The sequence below is a fragment of the Rattus norvegicus genome, chromosome 4 (genome assembly GCF_036323735.1).
Source record: "Rattus norvegicus strain BN/NHsdMcwi chromosome 4, GRCr8, whole genome shotgun sequence".
Taxonomy (NCBI): Eukaryota; Metazoa; Chordata; class Mammalia; order Rodentia; family Muridae; genus Rattus; species Rattus norvegicus.
The window spans coordinates 119,847,043-119,864,998 of NC_086022.1; the positions used below are offsets into that span (position 1 = coordinate 119,847,043).

Here is a 17,956-nt window from a genome sequence, read left to right on the forward strand (position 1 = left end):
CCACCCATATGTATGTATGTATGTATGTATGTATGTATGTATATATGTATGTACGTAGCCCACCTGTATGTATGTACATAGTGCCTTTGGAGGTCAGAATTGAATGTTGGATTCCCTGGATCTGGAGTTGCAAGTGGTTGTGAGCCACCAGGCGGGTTCTCAGGACTGAACTGTGCTCTTCTGGCAGAGCTCAGTCAGTTCTGCAGGACCTGTTTAAAACATTAGCTTTGTGTGCTTAGTATCATGGCCTTCACCCCTTTCTGTAAGTCTTTTGGGATCAGTGTAGAGGCTGCCCTACACTGTAAGCCCATCCCCTCTAGGGTACAAGCTACGAGCTTAATTTCATGGTCTACTCAACAATTTAAATAAAATGGGACATTCCTAACAACAATAGCAAAAGGACAAAGCGCTTCTAGCCAGCTCACAAGTCATCAATAGAGCCCGTTCATCCCTGTCCTCATCTGAAAACGCAGGGGGGCTGGAGAAATGCCTCAGTGCTTAAGAGCACTGTTGTTCTTGCAGAGAACCCGGGCTCGATATCCAGCACCCACACGATGTTTACAATCATCCATAACTCCAGTTCCAGGGATCCAGTGTCTGACCTCCCGGGGTCAGACATATATTGTGGTCACAGAAATACATGCAGGCAAAAACATTCATGCACATAAAATACAATCAATAATTTTTTCTTTTATTGGATTTCTTTTTATTTACATTTTAAATGTTACCCCCTTTCCCGGTTTCCCCTCCAGAAGCCCATTTTCCCATCCCCCCTGCTTCTATGAAGGTGCTCCCTCACCCACCCATCCACTCCCTCCCCAGTGAGTCTTTTAAAAAGAGAATGCATTTGCAAAGTCACAAGAACATGGGTCAGGAAAAAGAGTGGAAAACATTGCAGGCCATTGGGTGCAGACACAGAGACCTCCAGCGAAAGTTATTGATTTAGGTTCTATCCCCTGAGAGAATCAGAGGAACAAAGAGCCTGGCTTCCTGGGTCTAGGATTCCATGACCTGTTGTATAACTGGTTCCTCTAGAGCAGTGGTCCTTACCCGTTCTAATGCTGCGACTCTTTAATACAGTTCCTTGTGTTGTGGGGACCCCCCAACCATAACATTATTTTTGTTGCTACTTCGTAACTACAATTTTGCTATTGTTATGATTTTTGTAAATATCTGAGATGTGGGATATATGATATGCAACCCATGTTAAAAAGTCATTCAACTCCTGAAGGGGTTGTGACCCACAGGTCGAGAACCCCTGCTCTATCTCGAACCATTCCTCCTGGGGAGGTAGGGGCTAGGGAAGTTCACAGAAAAAAAATCACTAGAACAAAGAAGACAGATACTAGATTCATTGTTGTAGGACACACCCACGAAGTGTGAAGAGAATCTTTGATGACACACCTATCTGCAAATGCCTGTCACACATTGTCACACATTGCCACCATGCTAGGGTATGCTTTTGGTTGGCACAGCTAACCCGAGCCAGCCATGCTCCTGTAACTAACCCCTTCCCCATGTTACCCCAAATAAATCCAATAAACTCAAGGGTTTACCTAGACATGGGTGGAATAATTTATTTGGTCTTTTGGTGGAAGTGTAGATAGAGTGAATACACAGACACTGGTTCGCAGATCTTCTGGTGATGTGTTAGACATGTTACCAGGCATGTACTGAAAGATCCCACGCAGAGAGACCCTTACTCAAGTCTTGGGAAATTGTGGACCCCAGACACAGAGAGACCATTTTGGATGTAATAAGCAAAGGCGAGGTTTATTACGGAGACCTATTACAGAGATCTCCGGGCCGACACATATCCCGCGCAGGAGACAGAGGTGTCGGCCCCGAAACTCAAAAGTCAGAGGGTTATATAGAGAAGGCTAGGGGGTTTTGGCGTGGTTACATACAATTGGCTCATTCAAACATAGCAGTGAGAACAAAGCAGAAAGAGTACGTGCTAGAAGTCAGGGGCTTATCAGGGGCCGGAGGATGGCCCTCAGTGAGCTGGGGGGAGATGTCTTCCTGCCAGACGTCCCATGAATCAGTCCCATTAACTCAGGCTGGTTCCTGCATTCCTTTTCTTTATGGCTTGTCAGTCCTGCCTGAACAGTGTTTCCTGTGCTCCTTTATCTTTATGGCCTGCTAGTCCTGGCTGCAGGGCTTAGCCCTGGGTCTGTGGCCTTTTGGGGTTTATTCTTTTAATTTTTATATTTTTAAACCTAGAATTCGTATAATTTTCTTTTCATTCCCGTCTTCTCCTACTAAATAATTCTAATCTTAGAATTTTGATATCAAGTCTTATTTGGTCTCACCAGTTGTCCTAACTGACTGGTACTGTTGTCTCACAACCATCAACCGCACAGCACCCACTCAATTTTTAACAAAAGCAATTAACCTGTTTGTCACGCAGGAGCCAAAAACTAAAACCAAGAAAATTATTAATAATGGCCCAGCTGTAGCAGAGTGTAGGGTAGTCATCCAGGGAGATCTACTAAACTAGCTCTCGAACCATCTCTGATGTGTTTTTCTGTCTGTCTTTTGTCTAACCTTTTTTTAAGTTTATTTATGGAGTCTTTAATTATTCCTGAATGGTCTGTATAGAAGCAACATTTTTCTTTCAGTATAGCACACAGACTCCTTCTTTAAGGAATATCAGGTCTAATCTTTTTTTTATTTTGAAGGACTACCTCTGAGAGGGAGGTTAGGTATTCTTGGAGGTCAGCTAAAAAGTCTTTTATTTTTTTTTATATCTGAGTCAATGGCAGTTCTGAATTCTCTATAAGCTTTGTATTGTAGGGCAACAGCAGATGTCCTTGTGCTGCCCTTGCAGCACCTAGATAGCCCTAGCCCTAAGTAATTTTTAACTCTTTTTTTATTAAGTTTTTAGCATCAGGATTCTATCTGGACACTATCTGAACCTATATATCAAGGTCATGACTGTCTTTCAGAACTTTTAAACTTATACAGGTAGTGATCCCTGAGGCACAGTCCCAAGAAGTGTTAGGAGTATTAACATATGTAATGTTACATCATTTGTAATAGAAATCAAGCCTATCCCCACACCTATCTCGATGGAACCCAGGACAAACATGACTGAATTTCCCTCTAGGTCCCAGCTCTCAGCCCTAACAGCTAGTACACGGCTGGTGAGGGCTGAGAATTGACGGCTGTCAGGGTGGTCAGCAGCACCAGGTACGGTCCTTTCTAGCGAGGCTCGAGTGTCTGGGCTCAGTGTAGCTGCTTCCGACCTGGAACTGATGAGATGTCTCAGAGGTCCCCGAGGCATAGGCTGCTGTCAGCTGTGAGCAGATTTTTTTCTGTATCACCTGTAGGTCTTTTAGCCTGGCACACAAATCATTATTACTATGGCACTATGACATGTTGGTTCAGTAACATCATCTAATACAGTCAGGGGAGCTGAGGCCCCATATAAGATCTCAAAGGGGGTAAAGCTGAGTCTGGAAGGGGTATTTCTTGCTCTGAAGAGAGCAAGAGGGAAGGAGTGCCACCCAGTCTGTGCCAGTCTCCATGGTTAATTTGGTCAGGGTCTCTTTTAGAGTTTTATTTATTTACTCTACCTGTCCTGAACTTTGAGGTCTGTAAATATAATGTAATTTCTAATCGACCTCTAAATACTTGGCCACACCCTGGCTTACCTTGGCAACGAAAGTAGGGCCGCTGTCAGACCAGATTACCTTGGGCATTCCAGACCTGGGGAAGATTTCTTCTAGTATCTTTTTGATGATTGTAGAGGCCGTCTCTCGTTTGGTGAGGAAAGCTTCTATCTATTCCTGAAAAAGTATCTACAAGCACTAGGAGATACTTGTGATCATAATTTTCTGGTTTTATCTCAGTGAAGTTCACTTCGACTTTTCGTTAAACTCTCTAGGTCTCTTTGTCCTGTTTGTTTGTTAAGCATTTATTTACTGACGTATCTTATATTTTTTTACTGTCTCTCTTGGCTAAAATCTTAAAGTCTATTATATATATTTTAACTATTTGGACAAACTTCTTATCTCTTAAATGAGTCTATTTTTTTATTTGGCAAAGTGAGTCTTTTGTTTGTTCTTTGGGGGGGTATAGCTTTCTCCCCAAGTGTGTCATTGTCCTTTTATCTTTTAAACAACTTGGGCCTTTTCTTCTGTTGTACATTCTAAGTGAGGCCATCCCTTAGTCTAATCTCAGTTCTCAGTGGCTGTTTCTTGTAGGCCTGTAACCAGGATAGGCTCTTGTATAGCCATTTCCCGAGCCACTTTATCTGTTTTGTTATTGTCCCATGTCACTGAATCACTTCCCTCCTGATATCCTGAGCAATGAATAGTACTCACAGTTGTTGGCTTCATCAGGGCATCTAAGAGATGGCAAAGACATCTGTGGCGCTGATGTGCTGGGGGGTAGAGGTTCAGCCATCCCAGATGACATTGTGTTGTCCACCATGGCAGCACCCACTTGTCTCTGACCTTCATTCATGAAGAGAACTGTTCCCGTCTGTGGACAAGGTCCTCGGCTTTCAGCAGGGGTCAATCAGCCAGTCGCACAGGTCTTTCCTCCACCCATGTGCTTCTGTCAGTGTTTGACACTCGTGCTGTGGTGGCTCCAGGTCCGGATTGGGCAGCAAGGTGACCAGATTGTCCCCAACCGGTGGAGAATCTAGTCCATGGCTGCTGACCAGTGGTCCCATCTTTTGGGACACTCTATCAGCCACTCTATCACAGTTTAAGTCCTGGATTGGGTGATAATTGTTAGTGCCCGGCTGGCAGGAGTGATGTGTTCCAAGCAGAAAAGCACTAAGCCATTCATCTCCCAGCATCAGTTACTGGTGTACTGAGACAGGTCTTAAGCTCTACATACACAGTCTATAGATATGTATACACATGGCCTCATCTAGCCATTTCAGCCCACGCAAGCCAATTTGGAGAGCAGTTTTCTCATGAGCAAGGGATAGGGGCAGTCAGGGATGACCATGAATTAGTGGGTGGGTTACCCGGCCCACGCCAAGGTCCACTGTTCTTCGGGCAGTCCATAAGTATTGTTCGTTGCCAGTAGCTCCTTGCACTCAAGGTCTTTGGATATTGGCCCACTGGGGGGCATAGGAGCACAGAGCATTGGGTCCCTGTCCAGCACTCTAGGACCAAGAAGCTCTCCAGTGGCCCCTCTTGTTCTTTCTTGGGCAGTCCCTGACCCAGTGTCCTTTTTCTTTGTATTAGGCACACTGATCTTTAGCCAGGAATTCTCTTCTGTTGTCAGGTACTATCTTCCTAGGTTCCCTAACTACTGTGGCCAGTATATGTTCCTCTCTCGTCTTTTATCTCTCTTTAGCTCTCTAACTTTCTCTTCTTTTTGTCTCTTTTCTTCTCTAGTTTTCTGTTTTTTTAATCTCTTTTTTTAACCTTATTTTTTTGTAACTTATACTAACTCTCAGCAACTTAACCCTTTAAATTTTTGTAACTTTTTCTTTATATCCTTTTTTTATCTTAGCCAGATTGGTGGGGCATTTTCTAGCCCCTCAGAGACCCACCCTTGGAGCCTGGCAGCAGACCTGGCACTCCCTACCTTTAGGTGTCTGAAGAGAGCAGGCAGAAGTGAGGGCCTTCTATCCATCTCTGGAACACTTTTTCTGGCCTCTAGTAGGATTCCGTCTTTCCTCGGTGGTAAAGGAGACCTGTAACAGTTACTAACAAGCATCTTAAATGGGATGGTGAGAAAACAAGGGAATCTTGAGAATAGAGGTCCACTGAAGAGGGCAAATAGCATTTAGTCACACAGCTAAGCCAGGAGGCTTTCTTGGGACAAAAAGACCTTGTGTCTGTGAAACAGAAAAGTGAGCAGAGGGGCAGCCTATCTGCTACCGGCTGTCTCTCTGGACTTAGATTTTCCCTTAAGGAGTACTTTCCTTTAGTGTCAGCTCAGTGGCTTTATCGCTCAAGAGACTCATCCTCTAAATGGCACTAGGCTTCCAGTAAGAACTAATAACAAAAGGATGGAGAGACGTTAGAACCTGGGTGTTCGATACTAAACAGCTGACAAAAGAATTGTAACCAGTTTACCTGGGGCTTCTTGTCTCTTACATCTAATAAGGAGATTGTTAATACTATAGTAGTACCAACCTTTAATAATAAAAAAAAACTATAGCTCTCTCCATGTCTCTGAATATCAGGACTGTAGTAGTAGTCCTTCACCAAACTTTTTCAGTGGGCTAAAGGCCCATGGAAAAGAAAACATTAATCCTGACCTTAGCCACAGCCAAAGCCTGAATTTTAAATTTTGACTGGCAAAACAAAACAAAGTTCTTTACAGTTTGTTGAAGATTTTTTGAAATTATTTTAGGGGCTTCTCTGCCCCCCAACCTGGGACATTTCTACCACAGGGGCAGGAACTGGCTGCTGTGGGGATAGGATCAAAGGCATTCTCCATGCTAATGATGACCAGTGAGAAAAGTAATTTAATGCTGGAGACTGGCTCCTCTCTTGGAATAGGGCCAGCAGATAAGGCAGGCTCTTTAAAGAACTTTTTTTAATGAGCACTCTCTTTCTGTGAGCAAGAGTTGAAGGTCTGGCCACTAAAAGCAGAAATTCTTTTCTTGTTCTTGTTTTCCTTAGAGTCCTCCCCCACCTCACTCTCAGCCTTTTTAGATCATTTTTCCTGTAGCATTTCTAACACAGCCTGTCCCTTTTTCATATCCTGTTGACAGCATTTCTGATCTTTTAGGCAGCTACGCACTAAGTGTCATACCGGCTGAAACTCTGCCTTTAAGATTCTTTGTTCCCAAACAAAATTTAAATCTTTTTTTTTAGCTTATCTCAGCTGTCCACCGTGAGATTCCCAGAGATCGCGAACCAAGGTGTAGTAATTTACTAAGAAATCTCTCTATAGTGTTTCTTTTTACCTTAAGCTTTTTCCTTTTAAACAGCTCCTGAAGAGCCAGAAAAATTGGGTGAGACTTGAGAAGTCCCCATGTTCGCTGCAGCAGCTCTGCAGCTAATTTCGCTCCCCCCTACTGTGTGTTGGGAGCACAAACACAGATAAAACACTATGTTTTAAAAACTTAACGTTGGCTATCAACCAACACACCACCACTAGAGCGGCGTCCATAAAATTAAGTTTCTTACTCACTATACTTGTTTTATACAGGAGGCCTAATCTGGGGAACTTTTTTTTTTTTTTTTTTTTTTTTTTTTACGAGCGGTTTTGTCCTCAAGGTTTTTGCTAATGTCTGTTTACACAACTGTTAACAGCAGCTAGGCTGATCAAGGGGAGTAAAGGGAGGCGCATCTCTCTTTGGGGAGGAGGCTCAAGAGAGAAAGACAAAACTCCCTGGCAGAAAACAATTTCTCTCAAGCAAATTATTTTTAACTCTTAACTTAAGCACCAAGAGGACCAAGTAAAACTCTATGACGAACAAAGCAAACAGTTTCATGATTTCAAACACAGTCGTCAGTCCAAGATTTTAAACACAGTCGTCAGTCCAAGATTTCAAACACAGTCGTCAGTCTAAATTTAAAAACGAAACAAAAGCCAAAAAGACACTTGACAATACCACAGAAAACAAGCCAGACAAACAATATCAAGACAAAGCATCTTATAACCAACTTTCACAGATGCCTGGTACCTTCAGTACGTGGCCCAAACTGCAGCTTAACCTTAGCTGCTTTTGGGATGAGATGGACCATCTGATTCCACCTCCCAACAGGATTCCAGAGTGTCCTCTTGTCCTAACGACCAAGCACACTTGTCCGTGCCTATATTTAAATAGGCAGCCGAACTCGACCTCTGACGGAGTGGGATTCCTCGTCCACTCCCGCCTAGGTAAAAGGAGCATTTCATCTCCTTTGTTCCAGAAAACCAGAGTCAGGTCCTCCTGACTGTCCATAGCCGGGCTCTCCCGACTGTTCTCTGCCCGTGGAACGTCTTCCAGGGGCTGCAGCCTTGCGGGCCCGGGGCGTCCCCCCTTCCGCAGCCAGAGGGTCCTCACGAACCACAAAGGCAGCTGCACTGAGTGGGGATACACATCCACTCTCCTAGAACAGGGCAGGAACACACATCCACCCTCCTAGCACAGGGCAGGAATACACATCCACCCTCTCAGCACAAGGCAGGAACACACATCTGCCCTCTTACCACAGGGCAGGAATACCCATCTGTCCTCTTAACACAGGGCAGGAATACCCATCTGTCCTCTTAACACTGACCAGTACTAAGACACACATATATACACACACGGTGGAACCAAAACAGAGACAGACACAGACTGACAAATGCGGCGCCGCTCACACAGAAACACTCAGACAAACATCTAACTCACCTCCAAGGGGTCTTCGGAGTCTGGGGTGGTCGCGAAGATCCCGGACGAGCCCCCATAAATATGAAAGATCCCACGCAGAGAGACCCTTACTCAAGTCTTGGGAAATTGTGGACCCCAGACACAGAGAGACCATTTTGGATGTAATAAGCAAAGGCGAGGTTTATTACGGAGACCTATTACAGAGATCTCCGGGCCGACACATATCCCGCGCAGGAGACAGAGGTGTCGGCCCCGAAACTCAAAAGTCAGAGGGTTATATAGAGAAGGCTAGGGGGTTTTGGCGTGGTTACATACAATTGGCTCATTCAAACATAGCAGTGAGAACAAAGCAGAAAGAGTACGTGCTAGAAGTCAGGGGCTTATCAGGGTCTGGAGGATGGCCCTGAGTGAGCTGGGGGGAGATGTCTTCCTGCCAGACGTCCCATGAATCAGTCCCATTAACTCAGGCTGGTTCCTGCATTCCTTTTCTTTATGGCTTGTCAGTCCTGCCTGAACAGTGTTTCCTGTGCTCCTTTATCTTTATGGCCTGCTAGTCCTGGCTGCAGGGCTTAGCCCTGGGTCTGTGGCCTTTTGGGGTTTATTCTTTTAATTTTTATATTTTTAAACCTAGAATTCGTATAATTTTCTTTTCAGTACCAAACAGGACACACAGAAACAGAGATGAGGTGGGAGAGGTGGTGCCTGATCTCACTGTAGACGGTCTTGTCTCAAGATGGAGCATCTGCATGAACAATCTGGATAGGGCCACTTGTCCTGATGTGGCATGAGATATCCTGCCTCCGCTATGGACAATAAGGAATGTGTCTGAGGCCTGGCTGTCTCTTATGGGGGAAAGTCAGACTGGACCATAGAGGAAATCCCAGTGGACTGTTCCTACTTATCTTATGAGTGGAGCAACTCCTTGATAAAAGAAGTACAGGGATCACCCCGAACGGCTGATAGAGCAGGGAATGTATTGCAGTCCCTGGGAAGGGGGCACTAATGGGACAGGTGTGCATGCCAGTCTGCCACTTGCTGGGAAAGACTGTGGTGGGAGTGACTGTCAGGGCTGTGGTGGTATAGACGCACAGTTCACTGAGCAGATGAGTCTGTGTTTACCAGAGACATAAGAAACAGATTTGTGTTGTCAGGGCCCTCTGGTCTGCTGTGCGTCGGTGGCTCTGCTGAGCCTCAGGGTAGGGAATGCTCTCTGAAACAGAAGAGGTGCTGCTGGGTCCCAGTGACCTGAACTGGCTTTCAAAGGGAGTTCAGAGAGTGCTAAAGCAACCAAGGGAGGACAAAAGAAAGGACAGAGCTTGTGTGTGGGAGAATCTGGAAGGCTTTCAAGCCCAAGGGCACCCCACCAAAGGAGCAAGAGTTGGTGATCCCCACTGCACCTGCTGTGGGGAAGAGGATATCAGTGGCCTCCCTGAAGGTGTGGTCAAGGTCACCTGCCGGGGCAACTGGCCGGCCCGTGTGGATCTTCAGTTTGCTGTTTCCTTGCTTCTATGCAGAATGTGTAGGCATTGGTGGATGCTGGTCCCGATGTGCTTGGGTTCATGGAAACCCCTGATAGCACCCGAGGCAATGGGCACAGTGGGTAGATAGTGCTACATGGGTAAAAAAGATTCGTCTTGTCCTGGAGGTACATAATCCTCTCTATCCCTGAGAGTGCACTGTCTGTATTTCTGCCTTGGGTGAAAGTACACCGAGGACGAGTTGTTAGAGCAGCCCAAGGTCGTTTCAGTAGCAAGGTGTGGTCAATGGAAAAAAACAAAGCAAAACAGTGGGTCCAGCTTAGAGTCCATCAGACCCAAGAAGCTTGTCTTTGTTAGGGTTTTATTGCTGTGAGGAGACATTATGACCAAGGAAACTCTTATAAAGGCAAACATTTAATTGGGGCTGGCTTACAGCGTCAGAGGTTTCATTATGATCATGGTGGGAAGTCTGGCAGCATGTAGGCAGACATGGTGCTGAAGGAGCCATCTTGATCTTCAGGCAGCAGAAGGGGACTGATTGCTGAAGGCAGCCAGGAGGAGGCTCTGACTCCACACTGGGCAGAGCTTGAGCACTTTTTGTTTTCAGATTAAGACGTGAGGAAATCAGACTAGGGTAAAAACTCCTTTCCTACCAGTTAACATTTACAGTGTCAGAAAAGGGCTAAGCAAGATTCTGGGGAGAACTGTGGCAAATGGTTTTGTGGTCAGCACAGGCCAGGTCAGGACAGTCCTGCTGGTATGACAGGGGTACGGCTGCAGTGAACTGACTACTTTGTGGTTGAGTGTAAAGCCAACTTCCCAGGGGAGAACCCTGGGAAGGATCCGTACTGGAAGGTGGTGAAATCCTGTGGCAGCAGAGGCCGTAGGCTTTGGAGTGGAGTCTATGGCTATTGTTCTGTTACATTGATGAACATGTTTATCACATTACTGTCTAAGCATGCACATTCACACCCAAACAATGCAGCTTCTGTCAATCACTGTCCTGAAGTGAAATTTCTTTTTTCCCTCAGTGCTACGGTGGAGACTCATAGCTGGCCAAATCGATAAGGAAAGTGTGTATTACTCTTGGTCCATGCTCTTGACATCTACATTTTCCCTGTACGTGGGAACATTGCAAAGACTTGTGTGGATGTAAGAGCTGGAGGAAGAGAGGGAATGCTGGACAATTATTTACTCCAGATCGAAACATTGCTTTGCAGGAGTGAAAGAGATAATGAGACTGAAAAAGTTTCCAAGAGTCCCCTTTCTGGGGTTACATAAGCAGCTAACGGTTGCTGTGGTTACGGGACTCTTGGATGCTGTACCTTCTTGTAGATTCTTCAGAGAACTCTAGCAGAGCAGTATTCACGGTCGTTAGCCGTGTCGGAGTGGGCTCTTGGGTGACATGACTCTCTGGGTCACACACGATGCTGTGAGTAACCCAACCCCCGCGCTGCTGTAAGCAACTCTGATGAACTCTTTGGCTGATCAAGAGAGACCAGGGGAGTCACTTGTTCATTCTCTCACTGGGGTGATATCTAGAGGCAAAGATGTTGTTGTTTCATGTCTCTCTTGAAGAGAGACCCTGGCTCTAATGGAGCTCAGAAGCTGGAGTTTTCATGATGCTACTGTGAACCCAGGACTCCCATCCCCTCAGAATGGAATGTTTTCATTGTCCTAATTACTCTTTCTATAACTGATAACAGGTTCTGTTTTAGTTAGTTTCAGTACTGAACTTGGCGTAGCCTAGAGTCATCTTCTGAAGGAGTCTCAATTGAAGGATTGCCCAAATCAGGTTGCTCTGTGGGCACATCTGTGAGGGACAGTCTTAATTTATGATTGGTGAGGAAGGTCCTGTGCCTACTGTGGACAGCACCAACCCTGGGTGCTGGGCCGGGGCTGTATAAGAAAACTAGCTGAGCATGCGCCTGAGTGAGGAGCAAGCAGAGCTGTTAGCAAGCAGCATCCTCTGGTTCCTGCTTTACTTCCTCAGCTGTGAGTGAGTCCCCACCAAAGAGGAGGCTGCATGGACTAGCAAAGCAGCCCTGCCTTGAGTTCCTGGTCTGACCTCCCACAACGACGGACTGTACCCTGAAAGTGTAACCTGAAAAAAGCCCTTTCTTCCTCTAACTTGTTTTTGGTCCAAGTATTTTACCACAGCAACAGAAAAGCACACTAGAACAGGTTCATAGCCTCCAGAGTTCATGTGTGTTCTAGGTGAGTAAAAAAACTATTCCTGGGGTTGGGGATTTAGCTCAGTGGTAGAGCGCTTGCCTAGCAAGCGGAAGGCCCTGGGTTCGGTCCCCAGCTCTGAAAAAAAGAAAAGAAAAAAAACCCCATTCCTCCGCTATTGTATATCCACTTACAAGGACAGTGACTATCTGAAGACACCCTTCTGTCATCCCCAGACTCCTCTGGAAATGCTCCTGGAATTTTTGTGTAAGGAGAGCATGTCCAATAAGAGCAGTAGAGGCTTGGCAAGGGTAATTCTTGAACTTCCCCGGCTTACAAAGCTGTATGAAGGGCCTCCGTTCCAGTACGAAACTGATCTAGAGATCAATAGTCACAGACATCTGTGTAAACAGTATCCTTGTGGGTGATCGGGAGAAAGGGGGTAGACTGTTGTGTTTTAGAGAGCCACAGGGAGGTTGGCCTAAAAGTGGAAGGCGAGTCTGAAGGGAGAACTGTGGGTTCACAGAAAGATATTAAAATAGACCTCCTTAACCACAGGGTTTGTCTTACTGTGCCAAACCTGGGCTCTCCCTATGGCGTGAGCCTTAATTTCATTCAGAAAGTAGTGGCTGCACCCATAGCAACCAGTAAGAGTACGCTGCCTGACATGGTTTAACAACCCTCTCTTCTACCCTCAACAGCCAGCTTGGCACTTTCTGACACTGGAAATGCCAACTAGTAAGGACTAAGATTTCATATTTTCTAAGTGAAAGTCTTCGAGAGAGGGCACATGCTCCTAGAAAGCAAGTGTCTATGGTTTGGCACCATTCTGACTTGCCAAAATGTCAGTGACTTTTCAGTAAGTGTGTTACTGTTTTTCTCTTAACCCACTAGCTTCCAAATAATTGAGACATGCTTTAAAGGCACAACAACTGAGCAGTATTATTTTATTTTAACCCTCTACCTCCCAGCCAAAATCCCTGTGATACTTGCATATTATGTCTTTCTCTACTTCAGGTCCTTTTCCATGGGATCTCCTGGACTCTCTCCCATGGCTAATCCCCTACTTCCTCTCTCTCCTGCCTCTCCTCTGGCTGGCAGGAAATTCAGCTCTCTTCTGTCCCCTGCTCAGCCATTGCCTGTAAAGCTATTTGTTGACTCATCAATGTTTACACAAGACTGAGACAAGAGCTTCTCTGAGTAAGGACTGCATAGCTTCCTGACGGATATCAGCATTCGAATCTTCACACAGTGTACAATCACAATAAGCCTACACTAAAGAGACACCATGAAGATATATGAGTGTAGAGGGACGCAATAACATTCGCCACCACTAGATGGCGCTGGCTTCCACTGCGCCCCACGTAGAAGGCCGAGCTAGACAAGATGGCGCTGGCCTCCGCCGCGCCAGTCGACTTCCTTTCAGGAAGTTAACTGTGTGCGCATGTGCAAGAGTGCCTTCGTGCCAGGTCTTTGCCCATTCCGGGGCGTGCCTTATGAGATCATGGGTAAGCGACCAATCAGGTGTGGATGCGCCGAGCTAGGGTGTATATAGCCGCGCCATGCGGGCGCGCAGGGGCTTCTCCTTAAGATATTATTAAAGTTTGGTCGCAGCTAGGATTCCTATGTCCACGCGTGTTTTCTTGCTGGTGAGGTCGCGCGTGGGACATATGAGCCTCTGACAACACTAGTTGGCAGGATGGCAGTTGCCTGTCAGAGCTCTCAGAGACAGCTGTGAGCCATTGAAATAACAGCACTGGGCAGCAGCTCCAGTGCTGACTGGATTAGGACAACTTAGACAGCTCTGATCAGCAGGACCTTCTGGGCTAAGGACACCCAATGTGAGACAGAGTCAGATTTGTATGAGTACAATCAGTGCTAGAGGTGAAGTGGCAGGAATGGCAAACACTCTTGAAAACATGAGCACACAGCTATGGCTTAAGTCATCCATGATGTTTGTCAGATGGCATGGCCATGCCTGAAGCACCTAAGTTCCTGACACTGGTCATGGGACTGAAGCCATTCCAGTTTCAGTTCCCAAGAGTAGTAAATCGAAGACTCTCTATACTCTGACCCTGTTCCTGGACTCACAGAAACACGGCATACATGGCCTCCACTCTGTCATGCTGGCCCATGAGACAGGGTCTACTATACACATGCTGGTCAGACCAGGAAAGCAACCCACTGCATCCTCTCTACAGGAAGCTGATTTTGGAGGAAGTAGACCACTTTATTGCCTCTGTTCTTTACTTACCTCAAACTGACAATATTCCAAAGAACGTGACAAATACATGTTTATCATCCATTGCAACATTAGGGTTTGCTGTGGTAGCACAATGTGGTGATTTGAATTAGGTTTGGCCTCCTTAGACTCATGTGTTTGAATGCTTGGCCCACGGGGAGTATCACTCTTAGGAGGTGTGGCCTTGGTTGGAGTGGGCGTGTCACTGTGGGGGTGGGCTTTGAGGTCTCCTCCTATGGTCAGGCTCTGCCCAATATGAATGAGAATCTCTTCCTGGCTGCCTTTGGATCAAGATGTAGAATTCTCATTTCCTGCCATGACAATAATGGACTAAACCTCTGAAACTGTAAGCGAGCCCCAATTAAACTCTTTATAAGAGTTGCCTTGGCCATGGTGTCTCTTCACAGTGATAAAATCCTAAGTAACATAGTGAACTGGAGGCTGACATATGCAGTTACCAAATAATTGAGACTGGACTACTATGTTAATTTAACATGCTTTACAGGCACAACAACTGAGCAGTATTACTCACTTTTAATCTTCTATGCTAATCTAACTACCTCCCAGTCAAAATCACAGCTCATGTTTCTGAGCAGAAGGGAGTGGGTACATGAAAAGAAGAAACAGCCAGTACCTTTGCTGTCGCGCTGAAGAAGGACTTGCCTCTCTTCTGGAAGCTCATGCCTTTGTAGAGGGCCACGGCATCATGCAACAGCATGGTGGCATGAAGAACAACATCCGTGTAGCCCTGGTTCCGTGCAAACCGGAGGACAGTTCTGACCGGTGCTTTCTCTATCCCCTGTTCTCCATGTTGTGAGGACACAGAAAAGTGAAAGAGCAGAAGCTGTTTCATTAGCTTCCTCATTAATGAAGGATCCTTAACTGGCAGAGCAGCTGCCAGGCCCACCACCAGGCCCTCAGATGCGACCACCAAAGTAGAAGCCAGGCTTGCACAGGTAGCACTTGATGACGTCAGCCAGGTCAGTGTGTAAACACATGGCCACAAACTCCTTCAAGGGCTGTCTAGCAAGGAGCCACAGTAATAAGAGCAGAGAGAAGCTATATGTAATGGCCAGCAACCAGGAGTCAGACACCAGGACCAGGGCAATGGGCACCCCAAGGAAAAGCAGGATTCAGGACAGCATTAATACATGCTAGAATGTAGTGGGGATGAGCTCCTCCCTGCCCTTACAGAGTAAGTCAGGACCTGTTTGTGCTCCCTCTCCTGGTATTGGCAGGTGTGATGTAGAGCCATGGGGAGACAACTGTGCCTCAAATCTGCATCCACAAGGGACATCCGGACCTGCCAGCACACCTTCCCCAAGACCCTGAGGCCCTGCTCCAGGCTCCAGGAAGCAGCAGGATATCACTGGAGGAAAGGGTGACATCGCTAACACACACTACTCCCCTGGCTTCCCCTTTTCCATCTTCGTGACCTTGGTCACGCCACCTGACCTCTCTGAGCCTCAATGTCTTCATCTGCAGAACACATGTAAACAGAACAGTAAAACATGTGGCTTCCTGGGTAAGCGTGAGGATTTAATATGGTGGTCCCCGTTCCACGCCACCATCCTCATTCAGTTACAGGTTCTCTGAACTTTTGGTGACTTGAGACTGTGTCCTGTGGCACAGATGTTTCTTCTTTAGGGTCCATTCATTGCAGAACCCTATGTTTCCAAGTACAAGTTTCAAGACATTCCTTCTCTCTGATTAGAAAGTTTAATTTAGTGAAAAACAAACAAAAAATACCTCAAAACCAAACCAAACCAAACCAAACTGCAACAACAAGAAAAACACCCTATCTCTGAGTCCCCAGGAAGTTTGAGGAACTCCAATGCCCACAGAAATCCTCCAGCCTTTTCCTCTCTGTTCTTTCACCTGGTAGCACAGAGCAGAGAATCCCACAACACTGCAGACTGGACATTCAGAAGACCCCGCCTGGACCTGCCCCACCTCTGAGGAGAAAACTTGGTCTAGCACCTCATTGGCTGGTTCCTGGATACCCAAACCAAGGGTCAGGAACTAGGGTCAGCGAAGAAAAGAACCTGTCCATTCACTTTCTGATCCCCATGGAGCTAATCTGGGAGGAGAAGTAGGCTGGGGCGGTCCCTGGGTCCTTAACCTTGTGAGAAGGCTGCTATCTTCCTTCCCGATGTATTGACATCACACTGCCACACACCGAACACTTGGCCCTCTTGGAGGACACCCAGGTCCCATGTGCATATCTGGGCAACAGTGCAACTCACCAAGTTCGAGTCCTTGACAGGAGTCCAGGTCATTGGCACAGCAGGGAAGGCCTCTGTGGTAGGGTTTCTCTCTGTCTAAGCTTGCCTGGGCCATTGTTCTAGGACCACGAATGCTCTTCATCTGCAGCACCCCCTGCGACTCCAACTATCATGTGACTTTACCTGTTGTGCAAACTTTTCAACTCCAGAAGTACTGCTTTCCAGATGACAGGTCCTGGATAGGGGACAGCCACATGAGCTCTGGGGGCTGCTGAGAGTCGGAAAGACAACCCATCCATTTCAGTGGGTAACAGGGTTTGTCTTTCAGGCAAGAACAACTCAGAGGAACGCTAGTCTCCAAGGAACTGTCTCTGCAGAAGCAATGCTCCTCCTCTGCCCCAGCCATGACCTGCAGGCCTGTGAAGGTCCTGCTGTCCAATGACTCCTTGAGCCTACAGTGAGCTCTCACTCAGAAGGGGTTGCATAGGAACTTTGGGACCAAGGAAAAGTGGGATACCCTCACAGCTGTGACTAGGACCAGAGTGGGGGATGATGCTGACAAGTCAGGCTAGAAGAGGGATGCGCAGAGAAACAGCACAGAAGAGGTTAGTCTCTGGAGCAGTGAAGGTGAAGAGTTAAATTTCAAAAAGTCAGTCACAAACAAAGTCCTGACATGCCTGAGAGAATTTGAGATAGGGCTCACCGGCCTGGGCTATCAGCCCCCAAGGACACTGGCCTTCTGGAGCCACCCCCTCCCCTTCCTTCACTCCCTAAAGATGAGTCATCCCCCTGCTGAGTGAAATAAGTCACCCTACCCACATTGCTGAGATGCTAGATTGCACGTATGCTTTGCTGATGTCAAAAGTAACTGTGCACCATTTGAATCAGCCAATTATGTATAACCGCGCGAAGTCCCCTGGCTTTCCCTATATAAACCCCTGCCTTCGGAGGCTCAAGGTGGGCTCCTCTATCTCCTGCGTGAGATACGTGTCGGCCCAAGATCTCGTTAATAAAGCTACCTCTTGTTGTCACATCAAGATCGGCTACTCATGTTTCCTGGGGCACGCCATCCCGAGACTGGAGCGAGAGTCTCCCCAAATTTGGGGAAGGCAGGGTCTCTGGTTAAAGGGAGAGGTGCTCCTGAGGCAGGACGAAGGCACAGACCTTGGGAAAGGATGGTCCTCAAATGAAGGAGTGACTGATACTTGTAGAGACCTGGTTATACAGGACCCACATCCTAGCCAAGCCTAGCCAAGTAGTACAGGTTCCAGATGCACGTGAGGCCATGAATATGCTTTAGGCTGGGAAGCTAAATGATAAGTGTGGTAGTGAAACCATAAGTACCTGTTTTTATTTACTCGGAACACACGTAGTCAAGGCAGGAAGAGAAGCTATGCATAGAGATGTGTGGATGTCCCTGGCAAAACGAAGCTCCCTGGTTGTGTAGGCTGCAGAAGCCCATGGCCAACAAGGTGTCCTAGCATTCAGTCAGTGCTGGCTCCCAAGAGGAACCCTGGCACATAGCTGAGCTGGGGACAAACTCAAAGGAGCCTTAGTC

The 17,956-nt window shown here is 46.7% G+C and overlaps 1 long non-coding RNA gene and 1 pseudogene across 1 annotated transcript; both read right to left on the minus strand.

Annotated features, from left to right (window-relative positions):
* Window positions 1-1,745: 1,745 nt before the first annotated feature.
* On the minus strand, window positions 1,746-12,367 carry LOC134486602 (uncharacterized). Its single transcript, XR_010065850.1, has 2 exons — window positions 8,303-12,367; window positions 1,746-3,342 (listed from the first exon to the last, which is right to left on the minus strand). It is a non-coding gene; the product is annotated as an uncharacterized LOC134486602 (long non-coding RNA).
* A 1,383-nt stretch (window positions 12,368-13,750) lies between these two features.
* Window positions 13,751-16,180, minus strand: Nat8-ps1 (N-acetyltransferase 8, pseudogene 1; annotated as a pseudogene).
* Window positions 16,181-17,956: the final 1,776 nt, after the last annotated feature.